Below are 18,621 nucleotides of genomic sequence, written 5' to 3' on the forward strand. Positions count from 1 at the left end.
CTTTTCTATTGTGCAGAGTTCAAAGCTCTTGTTTCAGTCCCGAGGGAAATTACTTTGTCGCTACTTCTTGAGACAACCCGGTTTTTTGATCGTCGCCTCAATTGAATTTTTTTGGAATATGTAATCCAAAATATCATGGGGGTATTTTGGTCTTTTTTGGGTAATTTTATTCTTCTTATATTATTAAGTTTATGTCGGCTATGTGGGTTTTAGTCCCACATCGCCTAGTTTAGTCACTTTGTAATTTCCCCTCCCCTCTATTATAAATAGAGGGGTTTACCTATCAATTAATTAATTCAAGTATTTACAACTTCCATCATCTCTTCTCTCTTTTCTTCTCTCTAAAGTTACTGGTTACAGGTCCTAGGTTTTCTACATGGTATCAAAGTTGTTGTAACCAGTGATTGATCCTCTTCTGGTTTGTAGTTTTGAGAGTCGTTTCAAAGTTCTCCAATTTATGGAGAAGCCCTAGTTCATAGAAAGAAAAGAAAAACTAGGGTTTCCTTCCCATTTAATCTTTATCGATTTTTTTAAATCTTCCACTGTCGTTTGTTGGTCTTTACTGGTTCACGTTGAAGATTTATTCAGTGAATATTTCTAGAATCCTTTATGGTATCGCTACTGCTATCGTTTCTGGTTTTCTGGAGTCGATTGGATTCTTGGTATGATGGCTTGATCTGGAGGTGTTTACAAATAGGATTTCGGCCTGGTTATCCCCTTGGTTTTCGCCGGATTTCCCTCCAGTTTTTGAAAGTGGGTTGGTATAAACCCTCTTCTCCCATGCTATTTTTCTGCCATTGATCGAGTTTGGGGCAGAAGACGACACTGCGGGTGGTGTGGAATTATTTTTCTCCTTATGCGATTCAGTAGATTTGTGATATTATTGCCCTGGTTTGCTGCTGTGCAATCGAACTCTGGTTTCCGGCTGTGCAATTTCCGTCTGGTTGTAGATCACCGCCTGTTCTTCTTATTGGTTGCGAGGAGGAGAGTTTGGAGTTGTGGTTGGGTTTTGTAAGTTGCTGAATGGGCTCTCATTCTCTGCTGTTGGCTTTTGTGCTCTGGTGTTTGTTGAGTCCAGAGATTGAAGACAATACTTCCGCCTCTGATTCACATTAGAGGTTAGAGATGGTACTGCTAGTTCTTGGTAGAAGTGCGGCTAGTTCTTGGTTCATCGATTTTCTGTTCTTGATGAGGTATTCTTGTTGAGATCATACACCATGGTGAGTTGCCGTTGCCGTTGCCGCTGCTGCTGGTTCCTCTTCTTCCCTGGTTTTCGCTGCCCAGCTTTTCCTGGATTCTTTATCGTAAGGTTGAAGTCAACCTTCATAAATTGGTTTCTTAAGACCTTATTTTTTTGAGTTCTGATAATACCCTTCTATTTATCTCTTATTATCTTTAATCCATTTTTTACATTCCTTTCCTAGTGTACCCTTTCTACTAGGGAATTAAATTCTTTTCCAAATCTGTCCCTTGCTCCATTATTTTCCAATAACCCCTTGAAAATTCTGGTTATTTACCAAATAGCCACTCTCCATAGCCATTATTTTACCAATTGCATCCCATTGCTTTTTGTCTACCAAAACCCCTTGAAAAATTTTGGTTATTTACGGAGCTGCCATTACCTTTTAATACATTCCCCTATTTGACTACCCAATTGACCCTTGAAAATTCTGGTTTATTACCAGTTTGCCCTTTGGCTTGGATTGTAGTTAAAAGTGGATTTCCACCAAATTACAGCCATGCCATCCTTTTTACCAACACCGTTCCCTTTCAATAATTCTAATTCCCTTCATATCCCATACCTTTGGTATTTACCCATAACACCTTCGGACACTTCTGGTACATTACAATTTTGCCATTCCTTCCTTTTTAATTACCCATAGCACTTTTAAAAAATTCTGGAATATTATGTTTTTGCCCTATCTTTTACATTATCTCTGTTATGTCCACGTGTACTACACACGTGAGGGGGGATTATGTACAGTACACCTGCAGACATTGTAGAAGCAGAACTTGCAGGAACACTCGGTGCAAAGCATAGAAGATCAGAGTTTTCACCATTGCCAATGGGTATCTACTTTGTTATTGGGTTGAGTTTGCCGTAAGGGGGAGATTGAAGTATTGAAGTATTGAAGATATTTGGTTATTGCCTATTTTAGGACTTTCGATTGGGTTGATACAGTTTTTTTCGTTGCCTGATTCTGTTTGTTTTCGCTGCTTGCTGCTCTAGTTATTTCACTTCAAGATTCTATGTCACTATGACAATCTGAGATTCATCACTGGATAGCTATTGAAGATCGTTGAAAGCTGCCTTTTTTGGAAGACATTCCAGTCCCGGTTTGCTGATCAAGTCTGTCCAAGTTTTGAAGATCTATTTTTTCAAGTTCTTGAAGGTTTATTTGGGAGCTACATTCATATTTCAAGCTGGATTCTGCTGCACCTTAGTTTTTTTTCTATTTTGTTCAAGTTGGGCATTAGTACCTTGTATGCACCAACTTAAGGGGGAGTGTTAGCATTATTATGGAGTTCTTTTTTTATTTAGTTCAAGCTGGATTTTCCTTCTTCTCTTATTTGTATAATCCAGCTTGAGGGGGAGTGTTGGAATATGTAATCCAGAATACCATGGGGGTATTATGGTCTTTTTTGGGTAATTTTATTCTTCTTATATTATTAAGTGTATGTTGGCTATGTGGGTTTTAGTCCCACATCGCCTAGTTTAGTCACTTTGTAATTTCCCCTCCCCTCTATTATAAATAGAGGGGCTTACCTATCAATTAATTAATTCAAGTATTTACAACTTCCATCTTCTCTTCTCTCTAAAGTTACTGGTTACAGGTCCTAGGTTTTTTACCAATTTTTTCATTCTTTCTCTTTTCTCTTCGTTTCTTACTCGTTTAGGTTGTTTTCTGATGTTTTATTTTTTGTTGAACTTTTAACAGGCCTAAGCCCAACCCTAAAGGTCCGGCTCTAGCTAGTGCACTTCACCTTATTCAACCAATCAAAGCTCAAACCTGCTGCCCTGCGCTACAAAAAATTTTTGAGACTGAGAAGCCATCATCATCGTCGTTGAAACGCTGAGGTTCTCTACTTCACTCGGACCTGCATCACTAACCACCCCCATTTTCATTTCATTCAAGACTGCTTCACTGTAACTCAAACTCATCACTATTTTCTTATTTGTTTTTAATTTTTTGGTATTCTTTTTATTTCCTTCTCGATGCTTGGCACCTCATGACCGCTCTCAAATTTTCTCTTATCATCTAGGACATAACTATGATATCTGGTTTTGTTTCATGATCTTCATCCTCGTTTACTGAACCACCATCTCTGGTGGGTAATCCATTTTTTTGCTTCTTTCTCTGTTTTCTGCTGTTAACAATTTGATTATAAACAGTTGTGTATGTTTGTGTTTACAGGAGGGCATTTTAACTAGCAATGACGTTTGGGCTTTTCTTAGCCCATAAAATGTCACTAATCCGTGCTGTGATGTACATCGTGGCAGAATGCTTGGGTGCAATGTGTGGTGTAGGGCTAGTAAAGGCCTTCCAAAAGTCTTACTATGTGCAGCATGGTGGTGGGGCGAATGAGATCACCGATGGCTACAGAAAAGGTGTGGGTTTGGCAACTCAAATTATTGGTACCTTCGTCCTTGTCTACACTGTTTTCTCTGTTACTGATCCCAAGAGAAGTGCCAGAGACTCCCATGTCCCTGTAAGTTCACCTGTTTTACTTGGAAAACAGCGTATTATTAGAAGCGATATAGAAATCATTCTCAATTCTCTTGTTAACCAACATGAAAACGTTCTAATTAAGAAGTTTTGCTTTGGATTTACAGGTATCCACTTCCAATTGGGTTTGCAGTTTTGTTCCCCCCTTTGGTGGGTGGGTCTACCAGGTTTTTTGATCGCCTCCACAATTGAAATTCTTCCCTTCCTCTTTTCTCTACTTTATTTTTTAGTCATTCCCTCGCAGTGCACATTCTAATTTGAGCTATTTTGAAGTGAAGATCATAATCTAATCTTTATGCATTTCGTTATATGTGTGAACCTTGATAGGGTTTTTAGAACCAATTCGAGATTAAAATCCTTAGTTGGCCTGGCAAGATGTATGTAAAAATTGTGTGTGGTGATTATGCAGCTTACGTACACGAATCGTACGAAACTACAGTTGGCATGTATCTCTGATGTCACCTCCTCTATATAAATATTTTCCAATGACCGTTTTTGGTTTGCTCCCTTTCAAATCAACTCTATTTTCTCTTCTCCCTCTCTTTCTTTGTTCATCAGAAGCAATATAGGAAGAAAAAAGATGATTAACACCTATTTAGCTAGAATAATGAAAAAAGATGAGTTCTTTATAGCCATTACTCTTTTCCAAGGCAAATGTGACCAAAATAAAGCTGGAGTTGTGTCCGTGTAACAATGATTAACATCTATTTAGCTAGAATAATGAAGAAGCTTAATTCTATTCATGTGGTAAGCTAGGGTGATTCTAACAATGTTTTAGGCTGGAGGTCATGAGTAAGAGATTCCTTAACAATATGTGACATTTTAGAGGAACTGGGGGGTAGACGGCTGCATCAAGTGCATCATTCTTGGGTTTCCCAACTTCCACTAATGATTCGGTGGACTCCCTAGGCAAGGATGGATTTTTTTTGTTGTTATGATCCGAGTTTTCATCGTTATTCCTATAAGAAAAACTATTGTTACCAGCCTGTTTCCTCTTCTTTAATAAACTCACTAGTACTTTAAAGCAATAGCCGATCACTGGTTTATTCAGTATTCTTTTTCTTATTGAAATAAAATAAGAAGAAAGAAGAAGAGAGGAAGAAGAAGAGGGGAGAAATAGAAGAGAATTGCTGCAACAGTTTGGGAGTCACAGCCGTAAGAGTAACTACCCCCAAAACCTTCAATATATATTAACTTAATTCAAAAGACAATAGGGTAAACCCAAAAAGACCAAAACACCCCTGAGGGAGAAGTAGTGAATTAGCTCTAGCGCTAATTCACGACTCCCTCCCCCTACTACGACAACTTCTAACACTCCCCCTCAAGTTGGAGCATATATGTTAATCATGCCTGGCTTGTTACAAATATAATCTACTCTCACACTCCCCACAGACTTTGTAAATAAATCAATAAGTTGCTCCCCAGTTCGAACATGACGAGGAGAGATAATCCCTTGTTGCAGCTTTTCACGAATAAATTGACAGTCAACCTCAATGTGTTTTGTCCTCTCATGAAACACAGGATTGGTAGAGATATGAATGGCAGCCTGATTGTCACACCATAGTAACATAGGAGAATTATCAACAAACCCAAGTTCTACCATCAACTGTTTAAACCACATCAGTTCACAAGTGCCATGTGGCATAGCACGATACTCCGACTATGCATTGGACTGAGCTACAACGGTCTGTTTCTTGCTCTTCCATGAGACAAGATTTCCTACAACAAACACACAGTAACCTGAAGTGGACCTTCGATCAACTGGAGACCTTGCCCAGTCAGCATCAGTAAAGCCTTCAACCCTCCCATGACCACGATCAGAATATAGAAGGCCACGGCCTAGAGCTTTCTTGATATAGCGCAAAACTCTTATAACTGCATCCCAATGAGACGTCCGAGGAGAGGACATAAACTGACTCTGTACACTAACAGGAAAAGAGATGTCAGGCCTAGTCACAGTCAAATAGTTGAGTTTCCCTACCAGCCTCCGATACTTCTCTGGATCATCAAGGATGTCACTACCATCAGCCACTAGTTTCAAATTAGGATCCATAGGAGTATCCAAAGTTTTAGACCCCAGTAACCCTGTCTCTGAAAGCAAGTCAAGTACTTACTTTCGCTGTGAGATCGAAATTCCTTTCCGTGATTGGGCTACCTCAATACCCAAGAAATATTTTAGACGTTTCAGATCCTTAATCTGAAATTGCTGTCCCAAATGTGTCTTCAAGCTCTCAGTACCTGAAGAATCATCTCTTGTGATAACAATGTCATCTACATACACTACCAAAAATATCCTCCCTGCATCAGAACACCGAATGATCATTCTCAGATCGAGTCAGTCCAAACTGCAACACAACTTCAGTAAACCAGCCAAACCGTGCCCGTGGTGACTGTTTCAGCCCATACAACGATTTCTTCAGCCGACACACCTTACCCGACTCCCCCTGAGCAACAAAATCAGGAGGTTGCTCCATAAATACCTCCTCATGGAGATCACCATGCAAGAAAGCATTCTTGACATCCAACTGATACAAAGGCCAATGATGTGTAGCAGCCAAAGAGAGAAATATGCGAACCGAAGTAAGTTTTGCAAAAGGAGAAAAAGTATCCAGATAGTCTATACCATAGACCTGGGCATAGTCCTTAGCAACAAGACGGGCCTTTAACCTAGCCACAGACCCATCAGGATTAACTTTCACCACAAAGATCCACCGGCAGCCAATTGCGGTCTTACCAGAGGGTAAAGAAACAAGGTCCCATGTCTGATTTTCCTGTAGTGCAGACAATTCCTCAGTCATAGCAGCCCTCCACCCAGGGTCAGACAAAGCTTCGACAACAGACTTAGGAATAGGAACATCCAAATCTGAAATAACAGGAGCAGGAGGTGAAGGGGAAGTACCTATTGGAGGAACCAGATCTGGAGGCAAAGAAGACGTGGTAGAGGGAGCAAACCGTTTGCTATATTTGTCAAGGGCTGAAATACGAGTTGTCGGCTCATCAGAAGAGCGACGATGAAACACAATAGGTGGCTTAGCTGGAGGTGGCGCTGCTGGCAAAGGATCTTACAAAAGAGAAGATTGCTCGACAACATAGACGGGCAGATCATCATCCAAATCTGAAGAAGGCAACAAAGACTCAACAAATGGAGTGGACTCAAAGAATTTGACATCAGTAGTAACAAAATATTTCTTCAAATCAAAAGAGTAGCAACGATAACCCTTTTGAGTTTTAGAATACCCCATAAAAAGACATTTAAGAGCCCTGGGATCCAATTTAGAGCGACCAGGACGATGATCCCGAATAAAACAAACACTCCCAAAAACCTATGGAGGCAAAGCAAACAAAGGCTGCGAAGGAAACAGGTGTGTCCGCACAAGAGGACTGATGAATAATGCCATGCTGAACCATAAATGAAGAAAAAGGAACAAAAAAGTATTCTTTAGCATTATCACTACGAAGTACTTTTAACGAAGTTTGAAGCTGATTCTGAATTTCAAGAACAAAAGCACAAAAAATGGAGAATAACTCAGAACGATTTTTCATTAAATAAATCCAGGTAACTCTGGAATAATCATCAACAAATGTAACAAAGTAACAAAAGCCTAACTGAGAAACAACCGGATAAGGGCCCTAAATATCAGAATAAACAAGTGCAAAAGGGTGGGTAGCCTGTTTATTGACTCTAGGGGGATAACTCACACGGTGAAGTTTCCCAAACTAACATGACTCACAATTAAGACTAGACAAAGACTTAGAACGACTATCCAAAATTTTCAAACTCTCCAATGAAGGATGACCCAAACGACAATGAATCTGATGAGGAAGCGCCACACTCGAACATGCCACAGCTGATATGTCTTCAAGCAGATACAGTCCCCCAGATTCCTGGCCTCTACCAATCGTCTTCTTTGACTTGAGATCCTGAAATACACAATAGCCAGGGAAAAAAGTGACAGAACAATTATGAGCTTTGGTAAACTTGTGAACAGATAACAAATTAAAGGGAAACTTAGGTAAATAAGAAACAGATGATAAGGACAAAGATGAGGTAGCTTGCATAGTGCCAGTACCCCGAACATGAGCTAAAGACCCATAAGCTAATACTACATTGGAAGAAGACTCACAAAATGAGGAAAAAATACCTAGAACCCCAGTCATGTGATCCGAAGCACCTAAATCAATGATCCCGGGATGAGAAGTGGAGGAGAGGCATGCAGTAGCATTCCCTGTCTGAACCAGAGTAGCAGCAGAGAACTGAGATGACTGGGAATTCTGAAACTGAGTAAAGCGCTCATAATCTTCATTAGACATCGTCACAGTCTTACCCTTGGACTTGGAAGAAGAGGAAACACCCGACTCACTGCTGGCCGAGTTAGCAAATTGAGGTGGCTTACCATGTAGTTTCCAACAAAAGCGTTGAATGTGGCCAGGCTTGCCACAATGCTGACAGGTCCGCACTTGTCCAGAAGTCTCTAAAGCACCAGTCGTGGGGGCTTTACTAGTACCAGTCCCACGACCCCTAGCACCACCACCACTATTACCCGACCCTCCTGTAGGACCACGGTTTGGTGGAAAAGAAGCAAGAGCAGAATTTTCAGCAGTGGTGGCCTCTTGGCTGCTCTCACGGGAAGCACGTAAAACTTGAGAAAAAGTGTCAGAAAGAGTGGTGACCTTATCCCCACCAAGAATTTGAGACCTCACCGACTCAAACTCCTTACGAAGTCTACCCAAAAATACCATAACAGCAAGTTGTTCTCGCTGATTTTACATTGCCTGTACATTCGATGGGATAGGAAGAACTAAATTGAGCTCCTCATACAAACGTTTGAAGTCAGCAAAATATTGGGTAACATTGAGATTCTTTTGCTCTACTTTATAGAACGCTTGTGACAAATCATATATACGAGATAGGTTATCTTGTCCAGAGTATAGGACATTCAAATATTCCCATAGGTCCTTAACTGTATCAATATAAGTCACCAAGTCTGCAATCTGATTTTCCATTGAATTTAACATCTGGCTCAAAATCCTAGCATCAACAGTGTCCCATGTGGTATCTCCATCAGGTTTTGGTTTAGTTAAATGATCCTGTTGATCACGGCCAATCAAAGCTAATCGAACAACCTTCTTCCATTGCTGGAAATTTGATATGCCTTCTAATTTGCGATCAGTAATACGATGAGGAGCTGAGATTTCAGCCACGGTAGTCTTGGTTTCAACCATTCTCACAAACCACAGGGACAGCCAACAAATAGGTCGCAATTAAAATAAAAATCGTGACTCTCCTCCAAGAAACATAAACCAACTCACCATAGAAAATCACTGCTCAACATTCTTCATCAAAAACACAAACAAATCAGACCTAGTTCTTCATATAATCTCGAACTAATCCCTAGACACGCATCAAAAATAGCATAGGGTGTTGTACCCCTTCCAACGAGAGCCTGAAAAGACCTAGAAACCAATCAACTTTATCGAAGCAGATTACAGCCACTGTAGAGCCTCGATCAAACAGAGAATGACTGATATGTGTAAGTGTAGATCAGTCCCTATCGATCCATCTCTGATACCATGAAATAAAATAAGAAGAAAGAAGAAGAGGGGAGAAATAGAAGAGAATTGCTGCTACAGTTTGGGAGTCACAGTCGTAAGAGTGACTGCCCCCAAAACCTTCAATATATATTAACTTAATTCAAAATACAATAGGGTAAACCCAAAAAGACCAAAACACCCCTGAGGGAGAAGTCGTGAATTAGCTCTAGCGCTAATTCACGACTCACTCCCCCTACTACGACAACTTCTACCACTTATTAAAAGAATTATATGCCGTATACCTATTATATTAGGTCTTAATAGCAGCTCTATGTGAAATTTTATTTTTCAATGCTCTCTATAAGCTTTGAAGCATGATGGAACTGTTCAATTCTTTCTTTCTAATATTAATTATGTGTTATAGTTCTCTTTATGTATGTCTCATTTGAGGTCAAGTTAAGTGCAAATTGTTCTATATTTTCTCAATTGACAAGTTGAAACAGCTGCATCTGAAAGGGAGCAGTTATTGTTTGTGAAAATTTTAGAGCTTGAAGCCAGGTTGATCATATTGTGGATCAAGTAACTGGGTTGAACCTTCTGTAGGACTTCGTGTTTGCTTGGCCAAATGGACCAAGAATCTGAACTAATACAGGACATAAAAGTGATTCTAGCATCCTTTTACAAAAGAAACAGGAATCTCTGTTTCCTCTTATATTTTTACTTTCCTTTTCCTTTGATGTCGGATGATTAATCTTACTAATGAGGTAGTTGAGGCAAAGTTGAAATATCTGCAGGTGGTTGTGGAAGGTTCCTTCTGAGTTCTTCTGAATTGAAAGGTACCACATGATTTTGTGATAGAAACACTGACTTTTCCAGATGTCGAAGCTCGTATTTGAGCACACCAGATATTTGCTATTATCCTTGTTCCATCATCTAACAATCCTCGACATGACTTAGCATCTTCACGATCTGAGAGTCTGTATGAACCAAGGAATTTGATGGCCAAAACTGAATCGGTGTTTGCCTCCATTGCTGCTCTACTTGAAAAGCATTGCAGGGAGAAGGGCAATGCAATAGTAGAAAAGCATGGGAATAATACTGAAGATGATTCTAAAGATAGAGAATCTGGTGATGAGAAACAGGGCTGGGCCCGTAAAAACTCGCCTAACTTTTACAAAATAAGTTGTTCTGTAATTGACAGAACAACTGGACCAGCATGCTTAACAGAGGCATTAAGTGCTGGAATTCATGCATGTTCTAATTATAATTTCAAGGAGTGCATAGTGATAATTGGGATGTAGCGCACTTGTTTTCTTCCATATCAAGCAATAACCATTATTTCTTTCCACTTTTCTAATATGCAGGAGCCAATAATTACTAAACTAAGTGAGGACCAAACATCCCAGTTGCTTTGTGTTTTATGGATACAAGCCAATATTTCTGATAACTTGCCTTCAAATTTTGAAGCTATTGCTTATTCTTTCGACTTAATTCTTATTGCTTCACGCTTTAAGGTGAGAACCCACTAGAATTTAGAAGTGCGACATGTGTGCTGAAATCTATTTTGAAGTATTTAACAAGATTAATTCATTTTTTCAGTACTCATTACTGTAATGAAAACCATTGCATTGCATTCTAATGTTTTCTAAGTATCTACAACTGAGCACTTTCCTCTATACCAGGTTTTCTTGCTTAAACTTGTGATGTTGCAGAACACCAATCAAAACATTGTAGGATTCTTTCAGCTTCCAATTTCTCTCATAAATATATCTCTGGATTCTTTTAATGGTATTGTAATTGAAAAATCCGTAAAACACGAAAGAATGACCTCTTGAACTTTAAAGAGTTGCATTTACATGTTCTTTGACTTCTTTCTGTGATCTAATTGACAGGAACGTTGCTGCCATTATGCCAGTGGTCACTTTTTGTGTTAGCAACGACAATGTTGATGTTTGCAGCAAAGACATATAATATTCCGGATCCTAATGATTTGCTTATGGTTGTGGTATCTAATCATGTAAGTTTTCTTGTCCTGGTTGGCTTTACTATAAATATAACTTAACAGGGAGCATGATGTAACACATTCCTTATACACCTAAAGTAAAATTTTCTCATTGGGAATAGAAGGATTTTATTAATTGAAGCCAAAAAAGTACTAGTATAGTAAAATGTAAAAGATGTGTTTGGGGGCATGTTGGCCACAGTAAAACCATGCAAGTATACCCACTAAATCAAGGGGTGAGGACCACTATACAGGGTTGTCTATGGATAACTTTGTTTGGCTAAATCATCCACATGAGATTTTGCCTAGGCGTCCGACTTCCTTTAAGATGTTCCATGAGACAGTTATTGAACAGTTATGAATAAACAATCTTGGATTTGTTGGAAATCTGATTTACATTAAAGGAGTTATGTTCAATACCATGTCCAAGAACAATTTGCACTATCAAACTTGGGTCAAAACCAAAAGTATTAGTTTGAGTGTTTTTTATGTGAAACTAATGCATGGATTAGGTTCAAAATGTTAAAAACAGGCAGCACAACAAGAATCAGGACAAAAAAACAACTTCTTGTTAGAAGTCGTGTAATAAGGGTAGTTTGGATAATAGTCTTATTGCTAGTTACCTTATTATGTAATTCTGTATTTTCATCTTTTTTATCTTTTACCTCCCTAGGGAGGTGGTTGTAATTCTCTCATTAATATCATTAAAGTAATATAGATGTGTGGAGAAGTCTCTCTTTGGACTGACCTCCGTTCTATTGCCCACCTTATTGTGAACCATCCTTGGGGTTTGGGAGGTGACTTCAATGTCATCCGCTATAGCGTAGAAAAGCAAGGTGGAGATGATGTAGATTTAGATGCTATGGACTCCTTCAATGAGTGTATTGAGGATATAGGGGCAAATGATCTCAGCTGGACTGGTTTTCCTCTTACTTGGTCCAACAAAAGGGCAAGTTCCAATCGTATTGCTTGTAAATTGGATAGAGTCTTAGTCAATGAAGAGTGGCTGACCTCTTTTCCTTCTTCCCATGCTTACTTTGACAATCCGGGTATCTCTGATCATTCTCCTATCTCCCTAACCATCAAACCCTTCTCTTCTTTCGGCCCTAAACCTTTCAAGTACTTCAACATGTGGTCCTCTCACTCTACCTTTATGCCGCTGGTTCTTGAAGCTTGGAACATTCCTGTTTTTTCCTTCTCCAACCCCTTGCTTGCTTTCTCAAAAAGACTCAAGAATGTCAAGGCTGCTCTCAAGACTTGGAACCTCAACACCTTTGGGAACATTAATTTGCAGGTGGCAGATTGCAAAGACAGGTTGGCCTCCATTCAGCTTCGATTACAATCTGATTTGCACAATGGTTCCCTAGCAGGAGAAGAGAAAGAGATCACGTCTGAGCGTGCTTCTTTGCTTGCTAGGGAAGAGAGTTTAATGAAGCAAAAGTCTAGAATCAAGTGGCTGGATCTGGGTGACTCAAAGACTGCTTACTTTCATCGCTTTGTGAAAGCTAAGCCAATGCAAACTCTATCTCTCAGCTCTATCACCTGGATGGCTCTCTTGTCACTACAGTAAATGGCATCAAAGACCTGGTTGTCCAGGATTTTAAAGACTTGTTCTCTAGTCATCAGGTGGATCATCCTCCCATCCCTGATAACTTACTCAACAAGTTTGTTGCCCCTGACCTGCATGCTTCCTTGTGCGCTATTCCTAAAGAAGAGGAAATTGTTGCTGCTATCCACTCTCTCAAGGTGAATGGTGCCCCGGGCCCTGATGGTTTTAGCATGGGTTTCTTTATCGCTTGCTAGGATATCATCAAAGCGGATCTCATTACCGCCATTGAGAGTTTCTTCTTCAATCCCAGTCAGATCAAGAGCATCAACCATACTTTCCTTTGTCTCATCCCAAAAAAGGAAGGTGTTACTGTCATGAATGACTTCAGGCCCATTGCTCTTTGCAACATGCTCTACAAGTTTATAGCCAAGATCCTTGCCAGAGGACTAAAAGGGATTGTGGACCCGCTAGTCAGTGACAACCAATCTGCTTTTATCCCTGGTAGAAATATTGCGGACAACATTCTTCTGTTCAATGACATTGTCAGAGGCTTTGACAGGAAAAACCATACTCCTTCCATCCTTATGAAGATTGATATCCACAACGCCTTTGACTCTCTCAGGTGGGATTACATTGCTCAAGTTATGTACAAGATGGGATTTCCTATGGTTTTTGTCAATTGGATCACCTCTTGCATCTCAACTCCAATGTTCTCGGTCTTGGTGAATGGCAGCCCGGCAGGCTATTTTGGTGCTTCGGTGGGTATTCATCAAGGCTGCCCCCTCTCCCCCTACTTATTTACTTTGGCTTTGGAAGTCCTCTCCAGAGAAATCTAGATTAGTATTGATCAGTTGCATATCTCTCCGATGGCCAAGTGCAAAGCTCTCAAGCTTACCCATTTGGCTTTCGTCGATGACTTGATGTTCTTCTCGAAGGCATCAATTACCTCTCTTGAGTCTATCTTGCTATGTCTTCAGCACTTCCATGAGCTATCTGGCCTTCGCATCAATCCGGCCAAGTCCTTGTTATTCTTTGCAGGGGTTTCTGATCTGGACAAATCAGCCTACTTGGAGAAATTAGGTTTTCTTGAAGGCCATTTGCCTGTCAAATACTTGGGTCTCCCTTTGATCCCGGCTAGACTATCCGCCCATCATTGCACCCCTATGCTAGACCTTATTAGGAAGAGGTTGCAGCTTTGGAAGGGCAAGCTCCTCTGCTTTGCCAGCAAATTGGTTCTTATCAAATCAGTTCTAGAATCTTCTTACATTTATTGGTCAGGCATCTTTGAGCTTCCTCAAGCTGTTATTAAATCTATGGAGTCCCTCATTGCCTCTTTTCTTTGGAAGGGCAATGAATCAACTAGATTTCTGCATCCTATCAGTTGGGCAGCAGTGTGCCTCCCCAAAAAAGAAGGCGGTCTAGGCATTCGTAGAATAAAAGAGGTAAACTCGGCGGGTACCATCAAGCTTATTTGGAGGATTGCCTCAAAGCAGAAAAGTATCTGGGTAAACTGGTTATATTTAGGCTTTCTTCGCCAGGACTTAATCTAGATTGCTTCAGCCTCCTCCGATGCCTCTTGGGTCTGGCGTAAGATCCTTGATAGAAAGTCCCTGGTCCTCCAAGCTATTCACTCTACTATTGGCGATGGGCTCTCCTCCTTCCTATGGTTGGACAACTGGCATCCCAAAGGAATCCTCCTCCATTTGGTCTCTCCAAGGACCATCTATGCTTCCGGCTTCAACAGGCTTTCCTTAGTGGCTGATATCATTGATCAAGCTGGCTGGGGTCCTCCTCCTTCTCCTGCCCTTGATCTCATCTGGAATGAGCTCCACACCACTCCAGAAGGCCTGCTTCTAGGGGTGACTGTGTCACGTGGAAGACCAGCAACTCTTGCTCTTTTTCTTCCAAGGCTGCCTAGAACCTCATCCGTTTGAACGGCCCTTTGGTGCCTTGGCGCAAGCTGCTCTGGTTTAAGTTTCACATTCCCCGTCACTGCTTCACTGCTTGGAGAATCTTCACCAAATGCCTCCCAACTCAAGCTTTTCTTCGCTCTAGGCAGATCTCAATCTCTCCTGCTTGCTGCCTTTGCCGGAACAATACTGAAGACTTGGATCACCTCTGCTTTGACTGCCCTACTGCTTCTGCCATCTGGAAAGATATCTTGTCCAAGTGTTGGCCTTCTCGTAGAAGAATTCTCCCTTTCTCAAGGGAATGGATCTGGATTGACATGACCTTTGCGGGCCGTTCTATTTGTGACACAGTAAGTAGATTAGCTTTTTGTGCAACTCTCAACCACATTTGGATGGAGCGCTATATCAGGAAATGGACCTCCAACTCTCGATCTGGATTGACATGACCTTTGCGGGCCATTCTATTTGAAGCCTCTCTATCCACTGCTAGAGTTACCGCCAGCTCCAGCTTGAAGTTTCAGTATCTCTCTCTCTCTCTCTCTCTCTCGGCATGGGTTTGAGGCTTGGAATGGAGCACTAGAATCGCCCAAGGGTGCTTGTCAAGGTCCATGTGTCCCTTCTTGTTGCTTGAAGGCTCTATGTGAGCACAACTCTTTTTTTGTGGAGCTCTGTTTTCTGCCTAGGTATAGCCGAGAGTGTCTAAGCTCTGTTTTTCTTGGACTTATTGTTGAGTATATAGCCTTTGTGAAGTTTTTGAACTTGTTTATGATTGATGATACCTCTTGGAGAGTATTAGGGTGAAGTATTCTCAAGCTGTCTCTGTTCTTTTCTTGTCTTTAAAGGTATACTGGTAGTGCACCACACTTGAGAGGATGAAGATCCAAGCAAGATATCATCTTAGAAAGGGCAAATACACCACAAGCCCGACCGGAATCTTACATATATACAACCAAGGTAGAGGATATACACTGTACACATACGGTACAATGGTGCATGTGACTATTTTATTATCGTCTCCTGCTCCTTGCCCGGTACAGTGGTCCAGTTCCACTCATATGGGCAGGAAATGACAATCTAACCCCCTACCCGAGGGAGGTTAAAACGTCATTTTCATCTCCCTATGAGTGGAACTGGATCACTGTACTGGGCAGGGAACAGGACAGGAAAAAAAATCATTTTATAAGTTGGTCTAGTTTGGGGTGTACTAGTTTCTTCTTTAATGTAATATTATATTTGAGAAAAAAAAAACAGATTAAGGTTGTGTTTGGTGTGTATTCTTGAAATGCATTCTGGGTCGATTTCGTATTCTTGGATCATTTGGGTTTAGAAAAACGTCTTGACTTTCCTAAAGCAAGATTGATCAATTTTGCATTATGTCATTTGATGTTATGGATGTGTTTAGTTGTTTGATTTTATTATTAGTTGTTTTTTTTTTTTTGGTAAGAAAATGGGTCATGTTTTAACTTGTCATTTTTTTGTATTACACGTGTCTCTTAACATGACATTATTCATTGCTACCTTAGATTTATTTAACGTGCAAAACAAAACCTACCTAGTTCTTCCATTTTTTTTTCCTTTTTAATTTTAAGACTGCATTTATTTCTAATTTTTATGAGATTTGTTGAAAATAAATACAAAATTTAAAAATGAGTAAGAAAAAAAAAATTTATTTTACTGAACTACAAGACAAAAATTGGAAACCAATATCTATTTTAAAATACTAGAATATGGGAAAATGAAAAATCATTTCCAATTTAACAAAATTTGTATCTATTATTGTATTAAATTTGAAAATTAAGAAGCTCTAACTCTCTTCCTAAGTCAAGTAATGTAGGGAAAATATCAATGGGGAGGCCAGATGGTAGTAATAAGAAAAGAATTGGCTGATACGACCAATCTGATACCAAATCCTAAAATCGTGGTAAGAATGGTAGTAATACTTGTATTCCATAGAAAGGTGGTTGTACGAGTGTGCAACACTGATGTTGATGAATCTATTTCCTTTCAGGTTCCATGTCTAACCACTCTTATCGTCGGCTGGATTTAATAAATTTTGGTCATTTTTGAAAAAAAACTTGTTGGAATTTATCTTAACAAGAAGATTTATTATCCCTTTAATATAATAAATTTCTTATAATTGAGATATAATAAAAAAAATACTTACGAACGTGCTACACAATAATGACTCTTGAGAATGACATATAGGTCGCTTTCGAATTATTTTCAAACTCTTTTTCTATCCTAATTTTAAAGAACTTTTGAGAATATACATGTGAAATGACTTGACGTAACTTCTTATCCTTAATTTAGAGAATTTTGAATATATACATGTGAAATGACCGGATGGAACTTATGAGTTCACTATTTTGATTACAACTAGTTGCACTAAAAAGGGATTGAGTTCATTGTCGGACTGTGTATCATACGCTAGCGTTTCCCTGTGTCTATATCTCTCCTCAGTCCTCACACAGTAGGGGCTAGATATGTCATTTCATATGAGGGAGGAATAGATAGACATAGGGAGGCGCTAGCATATGCTACGTAGCCAGACACGGAACATTATCCCTTAAAATAAATAAGTCAAAAGAACAGGTTGTTTTAAATGGTTTTATTTAATAAGTTTCAACCATATCTTTCTTTTGAAATTGTTCTTTCCCTCCCACATAATTTGAACTTTTTATTTTCTTGTGTTTTTGTTTTTTGGGAATGCACTTCTATTGTAAAATGTTTAGTCCCACATTAGAAGTGGATGACAAAGAAGAGTAAATTACACTTCACCCCTGGTTTTCAAACGAAACTCAACTAACCCCTTGGTTTTTTAAAATACTCATCCATCCCCCTCTATAGTAACGTTGTTAGACTGATGTTAGTTATTGGAGTGAAAGGACTATTTTACCTTTGTACTAAAACATTAAAATTAAATTTACAATACTACCCTTCTAAATCTATATTTGGAAGTCAAGGATAGTTTAGGGATTTAAATTTATTTAACTGACTGACATCATCACTTAACAGCATACAACTAACGGTAGGGACTAATTTGTCATATTGGGGTCTAATACGGGGGGTGATTTGAGTATTTTTAAAAACCAAGGGATGATTTGAGTTTCGTTTGAAAACCCAGGGATGACGTGTAATTTACAGATTATCAATGTAAGAACCGGATTCTCAATTCCCTCTCTAATGAACTCTATGGAGTCTACGCTTTCTATGATTATGCCTAAACTATTTGGAATGCATTAGACAAAAAATATCCATTAGAGGATGCAAGCAAGAAGAAGTACATTGTAGCAAATTTTCTTGAATTTGGAATTTGCAATAAAGGATGACAAGAGTATATCTGTTAAATAGATCAATACCAAATCCTAGTGGCGAAACTAGCCAAGGTAAGAATGGTTTTACTAGATGATTTTATCGTTGACTCATTAATAGAGAAGTTACCATCATCATCATGGGGTAAGTTCAAAATTAATATGAAGCACTTCAAGAGAAATTGCGGAAATAGAAAGAAGAAAGATTTCAACAAAGCTAATGTCAACTTAATGGAAGCAGACTTCTCTTGAAGTTGTGGTGACTAAGGTACTTTTGGTTGAAAAAACAAAATAATGGATCATCGATAGTGGTGCTACCAAGCACATCAGTTGTGATTGAAATGCTTTTATCAACTATTCAACAGTTGATACAAGAGAATAGGTTTTTAATAGTAATGTCCAAACATCTCAAGTTTGAAGAAAGGGACAAGTCCAATTGATCGAAGTCAACTTCAGAAAAGGTCCTAATCCTCAAAGATGGACTGGATGTGCCGGACAGAAGGTGAAATCTCATTTCTAATGATCTCCTAAATAAAGTAGGATTTGGGGTGTCATTTGAACATACAAGGCAATCATCACCAAGAACAAC

This window comes from Telopea speciosissima, chromosome 1 (genome assembly GCF_018873765.1).
Source record: "Telopea speciosissima isolate NSW1024214 ecotype Mountain lineage chromosome 1, Tspe_v1, whole genome shotgun sequence".
Taxonomy (NCBI): domain Eukaryota; kingdom Viridiplantae; phylum Streptophyta; class Magnoliopsida; order Proteales; family Proteaceae; genus Telopea; species Telopea speciosissima.